The 17,818-nt window shown below is 38.2% G+C and overlaps 1 pseudogene across 1 annotated transcript in view; it reads left to right on the forward strand.

The window, feature by feature from the left end:
- Positions 1 to 17,818, forward strand: part of LOC148951744 (ubiquitin-like-conjugating enzyme ATG3) — a 49,390-nt pseudogene that overhangs the window by 14,182 nt on the left and 17,390 nt on the right. Inside the window, exons 3-4 of the transcript XR_016141781.1 lie at positions 585 to 827; positions 2,705 to 2,821. The product of XR_016141781.1 is annotated as a ubiquitin-like-conjugating enzyme ATG3 (transcript). The remainder of the gene's footprint in view (positions 1 to 584; positions 828 to 2,704; positions 2,822 to 17,818) is intronic.

A 17,818-nucleotide genomic window follows, 5' to 3' on the forward strand; every position in this document is an offset into this window, starting at 1 on the left:
AAGTAAATACCCTTTACAGCTTATGTCCTGATTATGGGTAAGAGTTTATTTTTGTCCATGTGTTGGTTAAAACATACCAAAAGAGAAAAACGTGTCATGTTCCTGTAACATTTCACCACGGATGTTATGTTAGTTTTCTATGTGGCGAAATTGGATAACCGTCCCCCCTCCCTTCCTTAGCTGTATCGGTTTGCAAAAGTGTGTCCTAAATACTTCAAAAGTTTTTTCCTAGTTTTAATATTTATTAAATTTTTTCCGAATAGAAATGCTAACAAACGCCGTGTTTGGTATTTTCAATACTTATATTTTTATTAGTGGGATTTCTATAAAATTTATTTGCTTGATGGATTTGTATGACATTTTACGACAACAAGAATAAAGTAAGACCCCCCCCCCCCTCTTCAATGAAATTTTTGCAAACTATTTTTGTTGTAAGTATAATTTGCAACGTATTTTTGCTTTGCAACTGCTATGGCTTTTATAACTTTTTTTTCTTGAAAAATCAGTATAAAAGGTAATAGGCCCCTAGTATAATTGCATTTCATCTTGGAAGCGTTATAATTGTGTTCAGTAATGTTTTATAGGTGAAGAAAACAAGAAAAAAGCATATCTACCATCTGATAAGCAATTCTTAGTCACACGGAACGTACCCTGCTATAAAAGAAGAAAAGATATAGAGTACAAAGGCCAAGAAAAATTAATTTTACTAGATGAAGGAGATGAAAATGGTGAATGGGTTGATACTCATTACTCAGGAACATTGGACAACTCTGATGACAAGGCAGCAGATATGTCTTTTGGTAAGTTGCCCGAAAACTAACTGTCTGGTGTTCTCTGTGTAGTTGAATTTGAGCTATCAAATGTCATAGATAATTCCTGTGATTGAAGAAAAAAAAAATTTCTATCACCAGGTACTTATGTACCATTAAGTTTATTTTTGGTTTGGGGGACATAAGAACCCCCACCCACGGAAAACTGTCGAAACATCAAGACGTTGGAGTAAGTGGGGTTCATGTTTTAGAAGGCTCTCCGTCGCTGCATATAAGCTTCCCGGGCGTCATATCTCTTAGGTATCCAAAGAACTCGTTTAAATTCCTGGGATTTTGGAGTATACCCTAAAAATCGTGTATTTGTAATAGGCTATATCTTACAAATAAAACTGTAAAAATTTGGAAGCTCAGATTAAAAATTAGATCAATCTATGACACAGGAAATAACACACTACAAATACACAGTGAACTCAATTCATAAAAATTTAGGGGGAATGTACTTTTAAATATCAGGGAGGGGGAATTTTTTGTTTTTCCAATTTTCCATAAGTGATTGCTTTGGTTCTGGATGGATTTAATCTTTTTTCAATGCTACATATCTATTTACATTGAGCGTAAGGTAATTTTAGTAAATTTAGAGCAGTAATTAGAGCATAATGCTACATATATTTTTTCAATGCTACATATCTATTTTAAACATCTCTTTGAGGGAAATTTTGTTTCAGGGAGCTTTAAACATTTATTTACAGACTAACAAATAGGCTTATGACTGAAGTACTTCAGAAACAGTCTTATTGGGTGCTATATATCTATTTAGGATATCTCAGAGATAGTCAGTTTCAAGGGTCCATCTTTGTTTGGTCCTATATATCTACATTCTTGGGGTAATTTCAGTGGATTTTCACTTTCGATTAAAGATAAAAGTATATGTTTAGGATCGAGCACTTGAAAAATATTTTTGTTCCGTGTTGTACTTTTATTTCGAACGTTTCCCTGTGGAAACTTCAATTTCTTGGAACTTTAAACTTCCATTTAAAGACGAATTTGTAGTATCAGGAGTGAAGTACTTTAGAAACAGCTTTATTTGGCGCTATGAATCCGTTTTCTTGAGGTAACTTCAATTTCAATAAACCTCAATTAAAGACGGATGTATAAGTTTAGGTTAGAGCACTTGAAAAACATCTGTGTCCTGTGTTGTACATTTATTTCGAACGTCTCCTCTTGGAAACTTCAATTTTTTGGAACTTTAAACGCGTATTTAAAGACGAATTTGTAGGCTCAGGAGTGAAGTACTTTAGAAACAGCTTTGTTTGGTGCTGTGCATCCATTTTCCTGAGGTAACTCCAGTTTCAGTAAACTTCAATTAAAGACGAATGTATAGGTTTAAGATATAGCACTTGAGAAACACCTTTGTTCTGTGTTGTACGTCAATTTCGAAAATCTTCCCATGGAAGCTTCAATATCAATGAACTTTAAGCTTCAACTTAAAGACGAACAAGTAGGCTCAGAAATGAGTAGGCTACTGCAGAGACAGCTTTGTTCGTTGGTATAAGTTTATTTTGAAAGTTCCCTGAAGTAACTTAAACTTTAAGGTATGGTCAAAATATAATTTAAAGACGAATATGTAGGTTCTAGTTGAACACAGTGTTGCCAGATGTCTGATTTAAAATTGTGCTGCCATAAAAGTGAAAATGCGCTGAAAGCGCCATTTTTCTTGTGAAAATGTGCCGAATGAACGATTTTCCCGAAAAAGTGCGTCAATTTGAAATATTCAATGTGCAACCGCTCCAAAAAAACGCCCAAATGGTGCAAATGCGCCCTGTTTGGCAACTCTTGTTAAACAATATTTTTTCGCCTCCTATAAACATCGGGTTCGTGGTGCGTTATCCTCTTATCAATGAGGTGTCCAATTATTTAGCTTTTAAAAATTTTAGGTGATCAAGAACGTTGTGAACCTCAGCGGACCAATAGTGATACGGATGAAGACGATGAAGAAGCAGTTTGATATGGAAGAATTTGAAGAGTCGGACTTACTAGAAGAAAATGATAAGGTGGCTATTTAGAGATATACATATACACAGAGTGGACAGGGGAAAGGGGCTGGTAATCTCCTCCAATTGTTTTTGAAGAAATCGCAGAAAAATAATAAAATCAGTCTTTCAGACGAATTTTTTAAGATAACACGGCAATGTTAATCAGTAGGGACTATGTGAAATTCTTTTCTAAACATTTATAGTTGACGTTTAAACTCACCACTTTCTATCGACTGGTTCAGTTAGTTTCTCCGGTTTTGTTTTCAGGTTACTTAGAAATTTATTTACAAAGCGTCTTATGTTCCCTTTTTATACTGCTCGATTACTCGTTTTACAAGTTTTTTACTTGTGAAAACAGCGGGAATCTAAGCTTCTGGTAGGAATTATTTGCTGTACTTTATGTTTTATACTAACAAAATACCTTCTCTTAATAAACGACTAGTTTTTATAAGAGTAAAAAAAAATGAATATTAGCTCTTCCACACTCTACACACCTTTAGAATTACTGCAGCCTAATGTGATCCTAGCCCTTCTTTGAAAAATCTATCTATTTGCACAGATCCTCTAATGTTGCCTAAGATACAACTTAAGAAAATAAAAATGTAATTCTCACTCCATACAAAGCAAAAATGTACGGTTACACAAAAGTATTCAAGTGTAAACTTGTATGTTTGGTGTTGTAAATAAGGTCAAAAAGATGTGGTAATGGGAGTTATTAAGGCTGGGGAAAACGATATCTTTCTGGTCAAAATGTGAAAAAATCAGTAGACTGAAGAAAAAATCACTAGAATTGCAAAACTTTTTTTTGTTTGAACCATCCATCCGATTTTCAGTTTTTTAAGAAAGTTTACTGTAAAATTATTCTTCTTCGGCCGAATCTGAAATACAGTTTCTTTGATTTCTTAGACCCAGAATTACATAGAAAGACTTATTTACCGATTCTTTATTTTCTTAAAAGCCTTAAGAGATGTTTGGTTGTCAGTGCAGTGAGAATGCATGTTTCTATCTGCACAATCCTTTTGTATCAGTACTCTTGCCGCCCATTGTGTTCCAAGCATTTCAACTTGGAACACCGTAGCAAAGCTACTCTGATGATAACTGATTACCTCTTTATCCAGATCGGTTGTACTCTGGTATATTACTATTCCAGTCCCAGATTCCCACTGAAACCGTGAAACGCATATGTAAAGCAAGCTATTGCATTACTTCTATGGAACAGCTCTAACTCCTGCTCCATTTCTTTCCTATCCTTTCTACCAATCTGGAATGGCCCTTCAGGTTTTATTACTGGGATGATATCCTTAGGCATCTGTAACTCCTCGCCATTAAGCATCGTTGGGTTTCATCAGATATCTGCGTTGCTTTTAATTTTCCATTCCTAATCTGCTGCTTCTTTCTCCATTAACCACTCTGTCCATTGACAGACTCTTCAGTCTGGCAGCACTTTTTACTCCTTCTTCCTGTAGAAAAATTTTCTATGGAATGAAGCCCTAACATTATATACATGGATGCCGCGGTTGTTCCATGGCATGCTGAGGGTGTCATTAGGCACACTAGTCTTGGAACCCTTATTAGAGGAGTAGTGTGGCTTCGATCTGAGTCGAATTGATCTGTGCCGTAACTCCACATGACAGAATCGATCTCGTTATGGTCTTATATAGGTGCATAGTTTTATTTAGAGCTAGACCCCAGTTCTTCTCCACCATCTATAGGTACTGGATTAAGGAAGTTAGGGCTTTCCGAGCTTTTTCTTTGCAGTGAGTCTATGTGGTTTTTATAGGATTCGTCCTATCACTAGCAACTACGATTTTAGGGTGAGCTCTCCAGCTTGACTGATGGTCTAATATGATCGAAAGGTAGTTCACCTGTCTTTCCAGGGAAATCGGGTGGTGATATATTTTTAGAACAAAATTAACTTGTCGTTTCCTCTTTCTTTTAAACACTGTTGTTTTGCTCTCTTCCAGAGCTAAACGTAGTTTGTGATTTTATGACATACTCGGATTTCATTCAGCGTATGCAGTTGCAGTCTGATCTGAAGCAGGTTTCTGAGACATTTTTCTCTCATTAAAGATACTGGAACAGCAGCATACGCCTCGGAATAGCCAGAATACTTTTCTAAACTTTTCGAGAAACTATTCATAGTAAGAATCTCTATTTACAGAGAACTTTAGTCCCCCTCTGCGGGTACTGGAGCATTATGGGATAAACCCCATCTTCTCCAGGGATTTTAAATGGATGGAAATGATCTGTAACTTTTTCGAGCCGGTCCTCCCTTAAAATTTGGGAGGCTAATCTCATCACAACAATTAAATTGCCACCATTCACCGGCTTCGGAATATTTTTTTCAGGGTCCCTTACATGGATTGCAAACAGCTAGTTTAGAGTATTTTCTGGATCCATTGTGATGGTACCATCTTTTCTTGATAGCCTACCTAGATGTGCCCTCTGGTAAGCATTTAGAGTCTTTAATAAATTGTTCCTGAATTTATCCAAATCTATACTTTCACAGAAATCTATCTATATGGCCCTCTTTGTCATCCTTATTTCTTTTTTAAGGAACTTCAATCTTTCTGAGTATGCATCCCAATCCTCGGGATCATTTGTTCAGATGACTTTTCTTATAGTGTTCGCGTCGGCTTCCGCTTTTGTCTTAGTTTTAAAGTCTCAGTTATTTTCCTGCTCCCCTTCCTTGGCATATGTTATGTTGGTTGCTTGCCTGAAATTTTTATTTATGTTTTCTGCGAGCTCTTCTGTAGCCTTATACAGATCCTGCTCAGTCTCTCCATACTCTGATGGCAGATTTAGTAGTTCTTCGGCTAATACTTATTTATAAGTGAGCCAATTGCTTTTTTATGCCCCCCAAGAACTTTTTCTTCTTTTAAGATATTTCAACTCTAGACCTTATTAAACGGTTGTTTTAGGATCGCGATAGATTGCTCACATGTCATTTCCAGTCTTTCATGCTGTGAAGTGACTATTGGTAAATGTAACACTTTTCTTTATCTTCTTTTTGTAAAAGTAGGCTCTGATCCCTGGCTCTCCCTACTCAAGGCTCTCCCTAGCTAGGTGCTTCAGGAGCTCGAGACCCCTCCCATTTGTTTTTTTCTCATGAGGTGGGGCATGAATTTGCATTACATGATATAATCAAGGGAATTTTTTATTCTTACTATATTCCACCAGTTCTGTGACCTTACCTGATAGTACTTCTTCTCCAGTGTCGTATAAGCCAAGCAAAACAGGACTTGTTTATGACCATTAGAATTTTAGAACTATGGCTATTACATCCCCAGAACAACTTGGATAATTACCAAGCATCTCAATTCTTTAAATGATAAATGTGTGCTCGGGGAATGGTGCTTACCTCAATACGGAGTTCATTTCCTCTAGTCTTTCCCGTGACTTTTCTAACAATGGCCCATTGTTAGAAAATGGCGTCATTCATTAAAAAAATACCAATGAATGTGCATTGTCAGTTTAATATACACACACTGATATTTATTAATCAAAATGTTAATATTATTTGAATATTAAAGTTATAAAAGTAAAAAATTTATATTTTTCAGTAAAGTGCAAATTATGTTCTGACCTTGGGAAGGCATAGGGGTTTTGAGCCCTACTCATGTTAATTTCTGCTCGTTTTGAGTTTGACTCGGTTATTTATTGTAATTTCTGTTCGTTTTGGGCTTCATTTATTTATCGACGCTAATTTTTGGTAGTTTCACGCTTGGTAAATTATTTGATTTGATTTTTGTTCATTTTTTGTTTAATGGAGTTCTTCACTTTTCTTTGAAAACTTCTTTGTGGAAAACTTTTTTCAAATTAATTACTGTTTTTTTTATATTGACATAGTCTTTTCAGCGAAAAAGAAAAATAATACTTTAAATCTTTTTGATTTTTTAAGGCTTTATTGTTTGGCCTGCTTTTTGCATGCTGGAGAAAAATTTTCAGCAATTTTTAACAACATACACCCTTTTAACAATCTGGACACAAATAGTAGTGTTTAATTTAGTTTCATATCTCCTCTAGATGACCTGAAATGGAAAACATGATACCATCCGCCAACAAATATGTTTACTTTCTTTGATTGCTTGGATACACTTACGCTATTTTGACTTGGTTAAATTTTAAGAGCAGAAGTAGCCACAAAAGTTTGAACATAATACCTTCAGTCGTTCTTGGGATACTGCTGAGATGCCTTGTTGGAATTAGCATTAACACAGTGCATTTTGATTTAATATTAAGGCAACTTGTATTTTTTAAACATAATGGGAAAAGGGGAGGGTGGGCGTGGGAGGGGGATTAGTTGCCCTCCAATCACTTTCCGCTGTAAGGGCATCAGCCCTTTCTATTTTCAATCGAATGAGCCCTTTTCAAAGTTCCTACGGAAACTCCTTTGATACGAAGTGCCCTGGTCTAAACAGCAACAAAAAAAAAACAATAATACATTATACCCACATCGATCTTTACTATAAAAATGGCAAGCCTTCCAATCACTTTCGACTATTAAAAAGGACACTAGGCTTTTCGATTTCCAATCGAATTAGCCCTTGTTGAGTTTCTACGACAACGCTTTCTAAAAACACCTTAGATGCCCCCAGGGCATAAATTACTACCCTTACCTTAAGGGCTTCCTCTAAAACCTAATTTCCAGAACTTTCAACTACGTTAAACAAAATGGCTATCTCAAAATTTTGATTGAAGGTGGTTGGGGAAATGGTGGGCGTGAGATGGGCGTTAGTCACTCTCCAATCACTTTCAACTATTAAAAAAGGCACTAGCCCTTTCAAATTCCAATCAAATGAGTCCTTTTGAAGTTTCTACGACAACTTTTTCAATAAAAACCTTAGATGCCCCCCGGGCATAACTTACAACCCTTGCCCTGCGGGCTGAGGGGGGGGTCGTCATCCTCAAAGACCTAATTTCTAGAACTTTCCACTACGTTGAAAAAAATGGCTATTTGAAAATTTTGACTGGATGTGTTTGGGGGTTAGTTACCCCCCCCCCCTTGTGAGAGGGTGGTTAGTTACCCTCCAATCACTTTCAACTATTAAAAAGGACACTAGCCCTCTCAATTTTCAATTAAACGAGCACCTTTTGAAGTTTTTACGACAGCTCTATATATAAAAACCTTATATGCCCCCAGGGCATAACTTGCAACCTTAGCCCTGGGGGCTCTGGGGGGTTTGTCATCCTTAAATACGTAATTTCCAGAACTTTCAACTACGTTGAACAAAATGGCTATCTCTAAACTTTGATTGAATGTTTTTGTGGAAATGGTGGACGTGAGAGGAGGGTTAATTACTCTCCACTCACTTTCCACTATTAAAAAGGACAGTTTCAATTTCCAATCAAATGAGCCCTTTTTGAAATTTCTGCAACAACTTTCTATATAAACCCTATATGCCCCCAGGACATTACTTACATCCCCTGTACTGAGGGCTCTGAGAGGGTTATCATCCTAAAAGACATAATTTCCAGAACTTTCAACTATGTTGAATAAAATGGATTTCTCAAAATTTTGATTGGATGTGTTTGGGAAAATAGTGGGCGTGAGAGGGGCGTTAGTCGCTCTCCAATCACTTTCAGCTATTAAAAAAGGCACTAGCCCTTTCAATTTCCAATTGAATGAGCCCCTTTGAAGTTTCAACGACAACGCTTTCAATAAAAACCTTATATGCCCCCAGGGAATAACTTACAACCCTTGCCCTGAGGGCTGGGAGGGGGAGGGGTTGTCATCCTTAAAGACCTAATTTCCAAAACTTTCAACAAAGTTGATATGGCTATCAAAAAAATTTTGATTGGATGTGTTTGGGGAAAAGGTGGCCGTGAGAGGGGGGCTAGTTGCCCTCAAATCACTTCCGAATATTAAAAAGGGCACTAGGCCCTTTGAATTTCTAATCGAATGAACCCTTTTTCAAGTTTCTACGACAAAGATTTCAATTAAAACCTTATATGCCCCCAGGGAATAACTTACAACCCTTGCCCTGAGGGCTGGGGGGGGGAGGGGTTGTCATCCTTAAAGACCTAATTTCCAAAACTTTCAACAAAGTTGATATGGCTATCAAAATATTTTGATTGGATGTGTTTGGGGAAAAGGTGGCCGTGAGAGGGGGGCTAGTTGCCCTCAAATCACTTTCGACTATTAAAAACGGCACTAGGCCCTTTGAATTTCCAATCAAATGAGCCCGTTTTTAAGTTTCTACGACAAAGATTTCAATATAAAGCCTTATTTCCCCCTAGGTTATAACTTATTACCCTTGCTCATACAACTGTGGGGGGAGTGTTCTGCTCAAAGGAATTATTACCTGTACTTTAAACCTCGTGGAGCAATATGGCTATCTCAAAATTATGATTAGATGTGTTTGGGGAAATGGTGGGCGTGGAAGGGGTTTTAGTTGACTTCCAATCATTTCCGACTATTAAAAAGGACATTAGCCGTTTCAATTTCCAATCGAATAAGCCCTTTTTGAAGTTTCTACGACAATGCGTTCTATAAAAACCTTATATACCCCCCAGGTCATAACTTAAAACCCTTGCCCTGAGGACTGTGGGGGGGGGGTTCATCCTCAAAGACCTTATTTCCAGATCTTAAAACTACGTTAAATAAAATGGCTATCTCATTTTGATTAGATGTGTCTTGGGAAAAGGTGAGCATGAGAGGGGGTTAGTTGCCCTCCAATCACTTTCAAATATCAAAGAGGGCACTATCCCTTTGAATTTCCAATCGAATGAGCCTTTTTTGGAGTTTCTACAACAACGCCTTCTATGAAAACCTTACATGACCCCAGGGCATAACTTACAACCCTTGCCCAGAAGACTGTGGGGGAGTGTCCTCCTCAAAAACATAATTTCTATCTGGAAATCAATTACGCTGAACAAAATGGCTATCTCAAAATTTTGATTGGATGTGTTTGGGCAAATGGTGGGCGTGGAAGGGGTGTTAGTTGACTTCCAATCACTTTTGACTATTAAGTAGGCTACAAGCCACTCCAATTTCCAACTGAATGAGCCCTTTTAGAAGTTTCTACGACAACTTCTTCGATACGAAGTGCCCTACTCTAAAGGAAAAAAAAATAATATATTGTGCCAACATCGTTCTTATATGTCCTTGCCCTGAGGGTTGTGGGGGATTGTCCTCCTTAAAAATATATTTTCAATCTGGAAATCAACTTCGCTGAACAAAATGGCTATCTCAAAATTTTGATTGGATGTGTTTAGGGGAATGATGGTTGTAGGGGGGGCTAGTTACCCTTCAGTCACTTTCGACTATTAAAAAGGGCACTAGCCACTCCAATTTACAATCGAATGAGCCCTTTTCGAAGTTTTTACGGCAACTCTTTCGATACGAAGTGCCCTGTTCTAAGATCACGAAAAAAAAATTAATATTTTGTGCCCATATCGTTCTTTACTTAGGCAACGCTCTTGTGCCAGCATTCTAACCCTCTTGGCACATATGCTGGCGTTATTTGAAATTGTGTATTTTTTTAGGTCCCGCATTTTCCTTCCCTTGGGTGGACTCTACAGCCCTCTTAAAAAAGGTTTGAGGAGCGTATATCTCCTCATATTAATTCGAAGACGAAAATTCCTCCTTGGAGAGAAACTGATTGCACGCCACCAACAGTCCCAACAGCTTTTTTGGTGACCCAACGTCTGGATCATTAATAGTGAAATTTCTTCTCGAAGGGGTGTTGAGTGGGGCAAGAGCTAAATTTCTCTGTCCAGGGCCATTCACCACCTCCCTTATCCATGATGCTATCCGTTCATCTTAGAATCATCATTTTATTGTGACGTCCTTTAATTTTTAGACAACATCAGAAGCAAAATTTAGACTGCCCTTCATAATTTTTGCCTCCATGGACTCCATAAGAAGGCCAACAGCTTCATCCCTAAGGGTGCACGCGAGATAATTTGCCATCTGACTAGGTAGCATCCTGATCGGTGAGCTTAAATTAGCACCCCTCTCTTGATAGCGGCAATGGAAATAACCGAGTTTATTCCCTATACCTTTTTCTTCAATCCTTACCCAGAGCTTCATCGTGGTAAAAGGTTCCTTCGTGCCTTATATTCATCGCAGTTATTCCACTCTTTGCAATGTTCCTCACTCATAGTTTCAGTGGCAAAGATAAGCTCGAAAAGAGCCCAGATCCTGGGGAGATGCTTAACTTGGCTGTACCAGGTCCCCATTCTAGGGTATTTCTAGCTCCAGAATTAAGAGTTCACCAAGAACTTCCACACCCTTCACCAGAAAGGCTACGAACTCCATCATCAGCATCCCACGCATACGTGCATTCCGGGTCCAAGTCCTTTCCTCCCAGCAACCGCTGAAAACCTGGTACACTCCAAGCGAAGGTGGCCGCACACTATTCCCCAGGAAAAGGGCTATATGTAATCCTTCCTGCCCAGTGAAGATACTGGGACCGTACGAAAAGTCGCCCCAACTTTGGCATGGTGAAATTAAACGCGACTGCTTTTTAGCCTTTTTTTAATTTGTGTAATAATGTTAATTAAGGATTCAACATAATAGTAAGCTTATACACAAATTGGGAAGACCAGAATTAGCCTTATCTTAATTCATGTGATATAAATCAGTTAGAAGAGACTACAATTTAGTCTCCTTTATCATTATTACTACTGATTGACATAGAATGATTAGAAAAGACCTCGTCCGTCTCTTCTTCCGAACTAATAGCTGTTGCAACCGTGTAAATTGGTGTTGCTTTAATACTACGCTCAACAGAAAAAAAGTTGTTCTATTCTGGCACTAGCTTCTCAGAGTTTTGGATATACTACTGCTACTACTACTACTAACAACACACCTCATCACCAAGCCGCCTGAGGCCACCATAGCTACGCATGCTGCTCCTCCATCACAATCTGTTCAAAGCCTCCCTTTTTACACTCTCCCAGGAAGTTCCCATTTCCTTTAAATCTTTCTTCATGACGTCCTCCCACCCTCAGACGAGGACGACCTGCTTCCGTTTAGCCCTAGACGGTTGACCGAAAAGGACAATCTTCGGCAATCTGTTGTCCTTCATCTGCATAACTTGCCCTAGCCATCTCAACCTTTCTCTCGTTATAGGTCTAGAAAGTGGGATTGACCCGCATTTTTCGTACAGCCTACTGTTTGTACGAAACAGTGTGGGTACCCGGTCAGGTACCCGGGTATCCAGAACAACCCATAGGCAATTTGTCTGGAAAACATCTAGCAAATCTTCATCCACTTTTCGGAGCACCCATGCTTCAGAGCCATATTTGACCACTGTCATCACTGTAGCATCTAATATTCTAATCTTGATTTGGAGACTTATCTTGCTATTCTTCCAAACTTTTTTTTTTAACTGTAAAGACAAAGTCCATCAAAATGATCCATATAAAGTGGGATAGAACACAATCCTGCTTAAATCCTTATTTAATACAAAACAAGCTGCTAACTTCATTTCCTACCTTAACCGTAGCAGTGTTATTCTCGTACATAACACTGACTAGTTATAGGACCAATCACTTTAATATATGTGTCTGGTATACCATACAAGGGAAAGACCTTCGCTAAAGCTCTTCTATCAACAGAATTGAACGCTTGCTCATAATCTATCAAACTGAGGACCAAAGGTGTTTGGCAACTCAGGCACTTCTCAATTATTAACCTAAGAGTGACAGTTTGGTCGACACATCCTCTACCTTTTCTAAAACCGCACTGTTCTTCTCTTAAGACTTCATCTACAGCATCTCTCAGTCTAAAAAGTATCATATTACTAAGTAATTTGCTACCTACAGAGACCAGGCTAATGCCTCGATAATTATCACACTAACTCTTATCACCTTTCTTATAAAGGGGCTTAATTAAGGTTTTCCTAAAAAAAAAAACGCGTAGTGGGACTTATCTCTTTAAATTAAAAAAAAAATCTGAAATATGTTAACTAATTCATAAAAATTGAAATAACACATTCAAGCAACGAATTCCCATGACTTTCCCAGAATCTGGAAAACCCAAGGAAAATTTAAATCTGGCATTTAATCTCAAAATTGGGACACAAAAATCCAAACAAAATCTTTATAGTATTTTCTGTAAGGACGGACTAACCTTGAGTTGAACTGTGGAGCTCAGCTAATCCTCGTGCTAATTTCTAATTCTAGTTGAGCTAATGTACGGCATTTTAGTAGAGATAAATCCCTCAATTAATTTTGACCTTTCAGGAAATGATAAGGGAGATGATCAATTGACCAAAAAGGCAATAGTTGCATACTTCTACTAGTACTACTACCGCTACTATCACTAAAACTACTACTTCTGTATTGGGTACTACTAAGGCTGAGGATATTGAAATAAATATCTTGGGAAACGTAGTGGGGAAAGTTGAACTAAATCAAAGCATATTATGTGCATACATATTGCTGATACAGGCGTATCAGCAATATTTTGGAACTGCTTATCATATCAAGAGGAAACTTCAGGGGTATCATAAGTGGGATATTCAGCTGACCAAAATGTAAAATGTACCTGCTACTTCTGCTATTAATACTGCTGCTACTACTGTTAATACTGCTGCTACTACTGTTACTACTGCTATTATTACTGCTGCTACTGCTGTTATTACTACTATTAATAATACACTGTTCCTGCTACTGCTGTTTCTTCTACTACCCTTACTACTATGATACTAGTACAATTAAGTCTAAGTGTATGATGGTGACAATTTTACAGAATATTGAGGGGGAATGTGAACTAAATCAAAACACACTACGTGCATGCAGATTGTCAAAAGGGCGTACTAACACTAAAACCACTGCTACTTTTACTAATACTACTACTGCTACTAAACTACTTCAACTACTACTTCAATTGCAACAACTTGTAAGGCTTTGAGTATTAAGAGGAAAAAGGTTTCAAAAGGGGTTCAAAAATGCACATCAGGAATATGTTTCGAACAGGTTACCGTGACAAGGTGAAACTTTCGGGGCATCATGAAAGGGATGTTCAACTGATCAAAGGCAAGATTTACACAATAATAATAATAATATAATGTAAAAACAGGCTTGTGCCTCTATCTACAAAAATTTAAATAATCAAATGCTTTATCGCTATAATGATTGTCAATCTTTTTCTTAAATGCATTGACTGAATCTGAGTTAACAGTGTCTGATGGTAGTGCGTTCCAATCGGAGACAATGCGGTTGCTGAATGCCCATCTCCCAACATCTCTTCTGAAACGTTCTTCAGTTAGCTTAAACTCGTGACCTCTCAGGTTATTATTCTTGAATGTTATTATCTCTTCTGGAGAGATGTTGTCGTAGTATCTGTTGCATATTTTGTATACTTCAATAAGATCTCCTCTCAAAAATCGGTATGAGAGGCTTGGGAGCGACAGTTTTTTTCAAACGGTCTTGGTATGATAAGTCTCTAAGTGATGGAACAAATTTAGTAGCCCTCCTTTGGATTTTTTCTATTGTATTGCTGTCTTTTTGAAAAAATGGTCTGGTTGTTGTATGACCGTATTCGATCATTGGTCTCACTAGCGATATGAAGAGTATAGAAAACAGTGTTGAGTCAGTAAGAGAGAAATTTCTTCGAATAATTCCCAAGACTTGCGATGACTTAGAGATGATTGATTCGTAGTTCTTGATGAAAGTCATGTCACTATCAATTGTTACTCCCAAGCCTCGAGCTTCTTCTTGCATGGTTGTCTATTCTCCTTCAAAGCAGTTGTGCCGAGAAATGTGCTTTGGGCTTTGCCGAACATGATAACTTTTTTCTGTATTTACTTCCATGCTCCATTTTTTCATCCATTCTGCTAATTTGTTTAAGTCTTACTGTAGTATTTCTGTATCTTCAAAGCTTGTTATTGCGCGAAAGATTTTTGTGTCATCTGCATAAAGCAGTATCTCAGAATATATGTTTTTTGGGAGATCATTTATGTAAATATTAAATAGTAAAGGCCTCAGAACACTACTTTGAACCACTCCACTTGTGACTTTTGTCTCAATGCTGCTAAGATATCCCTCCAGTTTCACTCGCTGAGATCTTCCTTTCAGAAAGTTGAGAACCCACTTTAGAATAGTATCGCCAACACCGATAGACTGTAGTTTTCGAAGAAGTTGACTTTGTGAGACTTTATCAAAGGCTTTTCTGAGATCTAAGTATAAAATATCTACCTGCATCCCACTATCCATATATTTTCTCCAGGCGTTTGTAGTGACAAGTAGCTGGCTTTCTGCTGATCTTTTCTTGAGGAATCCAAACTGTGCGGGTGAAATGAGGCTCCTTTCGAGTAGGTACTGTAATATATTATCGTGGAGTAAAGATTCTAGTATTTTGCATGTGATACAGGTTAGACTGATAGGTCTGTAGTTGCTTGGATCTGATTTGCTTCCTTTTTTGAAGAGGGGTATCACTGTTGCTTGCTTCCATGTATCAGGCAGGTTCCCTGTTTGTAGAGACTTGACAAAAATGTAGTGCAATGGCGCTGCAATTATCTGTGCCAACTCTTTGAGTACTCTAGGATGTAGGCCATCTGGACCTTCTGATTTGTAAGGGTTTAGATTTTTTAGTTTTATTAGACCATTTGTATTGTCAGTTCTATTTCTTCAAATTTGCCTGCGTCTAGTGGCTGGCATTCCTCTTGACTTTCACCTTTGTCCCTCTCTGTTGTGAAAACTGTGGAAAACTGCTGATTTAGTAGGTTGGCTTTAGCTATTGGGTCACTGATTGTTAAATTTGTTGCTGAGTTTCTAAGATCGGGAATAACCGGCTGTTCTTTTCTTTTCGAGTTCACGAAGTTCCAAAACGCCATGGGGTTGATCTTTGAGTTTTCGGCTACTTTCCTCTCCTTTTCGCTTGTTTCTTGTCTAGTGGCTTTCCTGACTTTGTTGGAGATTCTGCGATAATTTCTATGATTACTTTTGGTATCAGTCTGCTTGAGCGTCTCCCAGGCTTGCCGCTTGATTTTTATTAGGTCAAGGATCTCTCGTTTTAGAGGCGGTCGTTTTAATAATTTGTAAATTTGTAAAAAATTATTTGTTTTGTCTATTATTAAGGATACAAAATTTATGTAAAAGCCATCTACTAGATCTGTGTTATTTATTATTTAAGTACAGTTGAAAACTTCTAGCTCCGTTCGCATGGTATTGTAATCACCTTTTGAATACATCCACCTCTCTTTTTTCTCATAGTTTCGCAACTTATAATCACCTCTAAGTAAATTGTAGCGTGGTCCGATTTTCCAACGGGAGGACCTATAGTAAGTTCTTTTATTAGTTCCGTATTACTGCATAGGACTAGGTCCAGTAGTGTTGGCTTGTCGCTTCCTCGGATTCTTGTTGGTTTTTTAATAAGCTGTTCTAGGTAAGTATCGTTCACTATCTTCAGAAATTCCCTCTGTGAGGGTGACCCGCTATGCTCTAGGAGGTGTGGAAGGTCCCAATCTATGTTAGGGTAATTGAAATCTCCAATTATGAGAGTTGGTTCTGTTAACTTTGACATATAGCGTGAATATCTTTAAAGAGTACTTGGTCATTCACGGCTGTGCTATTTCGACTTCTATATACTACAGCCAAATTTAGAGTTGCTTGGTTTTTGTTTGATATCTGAAGCCAAATAATTTCCTGTCCATTTGTTTTTGATGACACTTTCTGGACTGATAAATTGTCTAAGACGTAGCAAATAATTCCCCGACCTTCTTCTTGATATATGTTCAAGGTGCGGCTTTTGTAGCCGTTGATGGCCAACTCTGGTAAAGTTGGGAGATATCGACAGTGTTTAGGCTTAGCTTCAACCACTGCTGCTATGTCTGGGTTCTTTGCTGCTATTTCTACTTTTAATTCTGATAATTTGTTTGGTAGTGAATCAGCATTTAAATATAGTATCTTTAGTGTTTTTACTTTAGTAGCTTTTTTGTTAGGCTTGAAGGATGGTGGCATTTGTTTGGCTTTGGTTATTCTACTTCATATTTGCCGTTGCTCTTCGTTGGAGTCTTTACCTCGCCTCCAATGGCTCTGCATTTCCATTTGACGATCGCACTGGGTGTGGGTATTCCTCTTCTGTTGTCTCTTCACGGCGAGCATTTGTCTCTGCATGGGCGTGAGATCTGGGTTTATATATACTTAGGTACGAGTTTCTTCATTTGATGATTTTCTTAGATTTGAAGCTGTCCTCAGGATTGTTTGCCTTTTCATCTCAAGCTCTTGTGGTTTTTTTAGCTTAACTAACAAAGTGCGTGGACTACCATCTTCTTTTGGTCTTCCAATCCGGGCAGTTTCTAGTATCTCCCCTTCAGTGATATTTGCCCCGAGCTCGTTTTCAAAAGTCAATTTGACAACCTGTGTAATGTCATTGACAGCAGTAGATTCAGGCAGCCCCGTGGCTACAAAATTCATCTTTTTCTGTTCTCTTAATTCCTTTTCTACTTCTACCTGAATAATTGCATTTATTGTTGGCTGGATGTCGTGAGGTGAGGGTTTTTCACTATGATTCGAAGGTGTTGCCTCATGAGGTCTGTGAGGTTGAGCTTCTGTTAGCTGTCACACTTGAAGCTGTAGAAGTGCTACTTTTTGCTTGGAGCAGGAGAGGCATTCGTATTTAAACAGGAGACACTCGCTGTCTTCTCTCTTCATGACCAGCACGAGATCTGCATTTATACCTCGGCAAGAGGCATGTTCCCACTCGTTGCAGAAAAAGCAGAGGAAAGAGGTGGTAATGTCGACATTTTTGTGACAGTAGCTGCATTCTGTGTTGTTATTTGGGAAACTAGTGCCCAAAGGAATATCTTTGGGCTTCGTAGGCTGGCTTACCGAGGGACCTTGGCTTTTGGTGGATTCTTCTCTCGGAGTCCCTCTAGTATTTTGTGCTTTTGGTGGAGGAGTTGCTTTATATTGGTCGTTGCTAGAAGGTTTGCAACTATAACATTGCCATTGTCCTCGGAGTTTGTCAGCAGCTTCCTTATTATACGCAAGACCTGCGCAACCAAAGTGGAGCCAATTTAGGCAGTCTCGGCACTGAATTCCTCCTTGAGCTCTTGTAAT

This window comes from Artemia sp. Qi Xiang Cuo, chromosome 5 (assembly GCF_049724085.1).
Source record: "Artemia sp. Qi Xiang Cuo chromosome 5, ASM4972408v1, whole genome shotgun sequence".
In the NCBI taxonomy this organism is placed as follows: domain Eukaryota; kingdom Metazoa; phylum Arthropoda; class Branchiopoda; order Anostraca; family Artemiidae; genus Artemia; species Artemia sp. Qi Xiang Cuo.